We start from the raw sequence: 6,000 nt of genomic DNA, 5'->3' as shown, positions 1-6,000 counted from the left end.
ACAGGAAAACCTATTAACAAGAATGCAGCCACTTGCCATTAGTGAGAAGAGCAAACATCTGTTTTATTTTTAGAATCTAAAATAATTAGACAGCAATCTTTTTCCTATTTATTTTATTTTTATAACCATTGCAGAATACATTCCTCAGCTTTTCTGGCCATGTTGGATTCATATTTCCTAAGGAGCCATTCAACAAATGATCATGCGCATCTCTCATTATTTGGACTACTGTATAGTAGCCTAGTAAATAGATGGGCTATGTATTTCAGGTTTTGCAATATCATAGGTAGCGCGGATTAAATACGGTATACAGTTGAATTTAACAGGTAAACAATTTATATTTTGCATTGAAGCTGGCCTTAGTAAGCTACTGTAAATACTCTAATTTCATTTTTTTTGTAGCCTGTCTTAGACAACGTTTCAGAATTTCTGGGCATATTTAGGTTGGGAGGAAAAGTTGATGCAAAGCATTGTTGAATTCAATCATTCTGCTAACTGGTCCACGACAATTTGCCATTGTTTTCACTTTCAGAAATTGACACAGTCCTTTTCCAGATACAGCATAAATTATTGCTAAAGATTAAAACATCCTGCCAACACAGTGAATAGACCAATAGATGGTGGCCTGGATGGTGACACACCTTCTTCAAGCTGCCTGACTGAATACTGTGGCCTTTAATGGTACCAGAAGCAAGGGCCTTACCTGGGAGTACAGCAACAGTCTCTGTCTCGCAACCATTATGTCAACACCTCACGGCTCAATGCCTCTCCCCTATTTGACCTAGATAGTTTGTGTATGTATTGATATGTGTCTACATGTGTCTTTAAATTGATGTAGTTCTGTCCTTGAGCTGTTCTTGTCTATTAATGTTCCTAATGTTTGGTACACTCAGTGTATATTTTAGTTGATACACCAGTAAGATGCATGATGTATATGATTAAAAATGTATTCACCCTGGACATGACATTTGCATTTACTAAGTGTCTAAGTGTTGTCTTGATGTTTAAAGTTACCGCAGAAGTTAGTAAAATGGTACCTGCATTTAGGATTCATGTATCAGTTTGTCTACATCGAATTAATGTCTGTAAATGACAACAGAGCTAATTAAAAGTATGGCAATGACAAATTACATTGTATCCATATACATTTATAGCTAGCTAAACTGTTATTTATATTATGGCCCCACGTCTCATCTCACTAACAATTACTAAGGCGAACAGCAAATTCCACTATTGTGGCTAAAAATCATTTTTTTGTCTAGCTTAGTTCCTTCAGAAAAGATTCACACCCCCTTGACTTTTTCCACATTGTTGTTTTGCAATGTGAGATTACAATTGATTTAATTGTCATGTTGTCAATGATGTACACAAAATACTCTAATGTCATCTGTAAAATATTAATGAAAATTAAAACACTATCTTGATTAGATAAGTATTCAACCCACTGAGTCAATACATGTTAGAATCATCATTGACAGTGATTACAGCTGTGAGTCTTTTTGGAAATGTTTAAGAGCTTTCCACACCTGGATTGTGCAACATTTGCAATGGTTGCTGATCAACGCTAGACAACCATTTTCAGGTCTTTCCATAGATTTTCCTAACTCTCTGGAGTTAGGAAGGACGGCTGTATCTTTGCAGTGTTTGGTTGTGTTGATACACCTTCCAAAGTGTAATCTATAACTTCACCATGCGCAAAGGGATATTCAATGTCTGCTTTTTTTTTTTTAACCCATCTACCAGTAAGTGCCCTTCTTTGCGAGGCATCAGGAAATCCTCCCTGGTCTTTGTGGTTGAATCTGTGTTTGAAGTTCACTGTTCGACTGAGTGACCGTACAGATAATTGTACGTGTGGAGTACAGAGATTAAGTAGTCATTAAAAAAAACACTATTATTAGTCCATGCAACTTATGTGACTTGGTAAGCACATTTTTACTCCTGAACTAATGTAGGCTTGTCGTAACAAAGGGGTTGAATACTTATTGACTCAAAACATTTCAGCTTTTCATTTTTTATTAATTTGTAAACATTTTGAAAAACATAATTCCACTTTGACATTATGGGGGTAGGCTAGTGACCAAAAATCAAAGTGTAATCGATTTTAAATTCAGTCTGTAACAGGCTGTGGAAAAAGTCAAAGGGTGTGAATACTTCCTGAAGGCACTGGAACTGGGGGACTTATTCCACCATGACAGCATCTAGCCCTTGATAATGACTCTCGGTTCCATTACATTACACATAAGAGAGATCCCCGACGCTCGGTCTGAACATTAACATGCATTGTTTGCAGTATGGTTTTGGAAGCATCAAGACCGTATATTTCATATCAGTTAGAAATAATAATAATTAAAAAAAAGGTTAAATTGATACACCTTGATAGGGCAACTAGCTCACAGTCTCACATCAGACTTAGACATTCATTCATGTTTCTCAAACGTCAAATTTCGATGTTGTTGCAAACTTCAAGTGTTTAAGGTTAAGTTTAGGCATTAACTCCAAATGGTTAAGGTAAGAGTTAAGTTTAGGGATAAACTTCATTTAAAATCAAAGACGACTTTCCATCACTGGATTCTAAATTACTTTTGGAATCAGAGGCAGATGCTTAAGGTTTGGGTTAGGCTTAATTTTTTTATTCTCAAAAACAACTTTCTATCGCTGGATTTGAATTTACAACCTTTGGAATCAGAGGCAGTCGCTTACGCCATCCGCCATCCCTGTTCAGAACGCTCGAGCAAAACTGAAAACTTCTTGAAGATAACAACGCTCATTTACCCCTAGTGGACGGTTTTTACATCATCTCCTGACATCAGAAATGGATGGACGTTGAATATTGACTTGCAGCTCACAGGTGACCAGGCTGGTTAGGGTTTGTGTTCCCACACGGCCATATCTCCATGTTACATCACTTCTTTACAGAAACAGAAGGGAGAAGAGAGGTAACCACCTGTGCTAGCTATGGCTGCACTACCAAGCAGTAACTGCTAATTTGGTCGAAAATGACCAAATTAATTGCTTGGTAGGGCTCTCAGTGTTAAAAATACATTACATGCAATAAACTACACTTTGTTACACTTGAGGCATTAGTACAATACAATGTTATTGTCCATAATTTACATCAAACTGTAAAATGTAATACCTACTTCACTGTAATATGCAGTAGTAGTTTAGCCACCATGGCTATGACTGTCAGAGTCAGGAGTGCAGCTAGGGCGTAGATGGTCCACACTGTCAACACAGAAACACAATTGAAATCAGACAGTTTAGAAGAAAACATACCAGTTAAGAAGCACCCTATGCACCTGAGTAGACTCTCAGACAGGCATGGAGAAACCTGATTGGATAGAGACAAAAGGGATCTATAAACTAAAAACAGTCTGGCATATCTACACCATATTTGTACAGTACTATACACTGAGTGTACAAAACTTAGGAACACCTTCCTAATATTCAGTTGCTCCTCCTTTTGGCCTCAGAACAGCCTCAATTCGTTGGGGTATGGATTCTACAAGGTGTCGAAAGAATTCCACAGGGATGCTGGCCCATGTTGACTCTAATTCCCACAGTTGTGTCAAGTTGGCTGGATGTCCTTTGGGTGGTGGACCATTCTTGATACACACGGGAAACTGTTGAGCGTGAAAAACCCAGCGGCATTGCAGTTCTTGACTACATTGCAGTTTTTGATCTACTACCATACCCCGTTCAGGCACTTAAATCTTTTGTCTTTCCCATTCACCCTCTGAATGGCACACATACACAATCCATGTCTCAATTGTCTTAAAAATCCTTCTTTAACCTGTCTCCTCCCCTTCATCTACAATGATTGAAGTGGATTTAACAAGTGGCATCAATAAGGAATCATAGCTTTCACCTGGTCAGTCCATAACTAGATTTCCATCCAATTGGCGACAAATTTTCATGCAAATATTCTAAAATCATAATGAAGAAAATATGCATTTTCCCACCAGTGGTGTTTCCACCAAACTGACTTGTTGTAGATAAAAAATCCATGTGTGATGACATAGTGCACACAAAATGTACTTTTTTAACGTGTTTCCATTGAATTATGAACTCCACCGATAGTTTTGTCACAAAAACTGCTGTGTTAAATAGTAAATGTGCCTAGTCTAGTCTTGGTACATGCGTTTTAGCCAACAGTTCGCAGATACAGTGTGGGCTCTGCGGGCAGGTTAGTCTACGTGATGAGATTATTATGGATAACAGCAAGAATATTTTTATCTGTCAATCATCACGTCACCAGAATAAGACCCTCAACATTTATTGGAAAGGATCATCAAGCTCACTTTCACCACCCTGTGACATCCATCATCATTTATTTAATATTTAGCTTAATAACCTAAACTGCATGGTTTCCCAAGTCATACTGGGAGGACCACACAGCAAGTCATCACGTGACTCCAAGTTTACTTCGATAAAATGGTTATTATATCAACATTTGGCACTTGTAAAATTGGACCGAAACTTCCGGTTTCCATCACAGCTCTCGTGATTTTTTAAATATACCGTATGACTTTACTCACATAAGAACTGTGAATGTCCCTGCCACATTCTGAAATAGCATGTTTGTCCCCCCCAGTTTTATAATTGAAATGTGATACAAAACAAGGCAGCGGTGTGCTTTAGGACCTTTTTAACTCTGCATTGTTGGCAAAGGGCTCGTTAGTAAGTATTTCACGGCAAAGTCTACACCTGTTGTATTGGGCACATGTGACAAATTGTAACGCTCCGGGTGTCGCGGGTGTGGAGTCAGACGCAGGAAACAAAGAGTGCAATGCTAACGCAACACTGGGTGCTCAAAACCAAAATGCCCCAAACACGGGGGACGAAAATAGTACAGCAGAATACACGACCAGGAACAACCACGTTCCTCTACTACATAACCGAAGGTCACAATAATTAATCCCGCAAAAAGAAACTGTCTAATAAAGCCCAACTAATGATTCACGCACAGGTGCTAACAATAAACATACAAGGAGGGGGAGGAAAGACAATCAGTGGCAGCTAATAGGCCGGTGACGATGACCGCCGAGCGCAACCCGACCGGGAAGGGAAGCCACCCTCGGTCGGACTCGTGGCACAGTTGATTTCAACCAGAAAAATCGATGTGATGACGTTGAAACAACATCAACATTTTCAAAAACATCAACGTAAGGGCATTTCATAATTGTATTCCAAATCCAATGACATGGTGACTTTTGTTGTTGATTTCACGTTGAATTCACATTAGTTCACAACTCTACCAAATGTAAATCAAAACTAGGCGTTTAACTGAAAGTCTATGACCGGTGGGGGATTTGTCAAGACAGAATTCATCCCTTACAGGTGGTAAGACATCCTAACATTTACAGACTATAAATTAAGTGATCAAATGTTTGGTCACGGAAAGTAAAAAAAATAAAAAACAGTTTGTTTTCCAATACAGTGAACATACATACATACATACACATAGTATGGTCATCACCTCCACGTATGTATCTGCTGTAACAACTCTAGAGTTACACTGTCTGTAGTTTTTCATTTGGTAATGGGGTGAATGTTCAAAGTAAAAGAAACTAGTCCATTCAGAATTAAATTGCACTCCTATGGAGAAATTACATTCAACTGACAATACAGGAATGGACCCCAACTCTGGCCAAGAGAACCTGTGGTGTCTTTCTGTGGTTTGTGCACAAGGGGGCAAACTAACACTGAGACATAAGCCACAATACTTCACACACAGGATGGAAATAGGGGAGTTGTAAACGGTTCAAATTGAGTAGAACCCAATCTAATTATTTTTCCTCTAACTCATACTGGGGCCAGGATCTCTTCTAGCATCTATTTTGTCCTGACTCCTGCATTATGGCAGCTGGCTGAAGACTCCATGAAAGCTAATTTCCAAGAAATCCCATTTGTGTACAGTGTTGGCCACCAAAGCAGGTCATGATCATGACCTGCTTTGGTGGCCAGGCACATACCTGGTGGCACCAGGCACATACTAGG

The 6,000-nt window shown here is 38.9% G+C and overlaps 1 long non-coding RNA gene across 1 annotated transcript; it reads right to left on the bottom strand.

Annotated features, from left to right (window-relative positions):
* Positions 1-2,608: 2,608 nt before the first annotated feature.
* On the bottom strand, positions 2,609-3,478 carry LOC110525032. Its single transcript, XR_002473699.2, has 3 exons — positions 3,437-3,478; positions 3,141-3,225; positions 2,609-2,908 (listed from the first exon to the last, which is right to left on the bottom strand). It is a non-coding gene; the product is annotated as an uncharacterized LOC110525032 (long non-coding RNA).
* Between the last annotated feature and the right edge of the window lie 2,522 nt (positions 3,479-6,000).

This window comes from Oncorhynchus mykiss, chromosome 6 (genome assembly GCF_013265735.2).
Source record: "Oncorhynchus mykiss isolate Arlee chromosome 6, USDA_OmykA_1.1, whole genome shotgun sequence".
NCBI classification, from domain to species: domain Eukaryota; kingdom Metazoa; phylum Chordata; class Actinopteri; order Salmoniformes; family Salmonidae; genus Oncorhynchus; species Oncorhynchus mykiss.
Note: the sequence above shows the minus strand (reverse complement) of the source record. Positions and strands in the feature narration are given on the sequence as shown.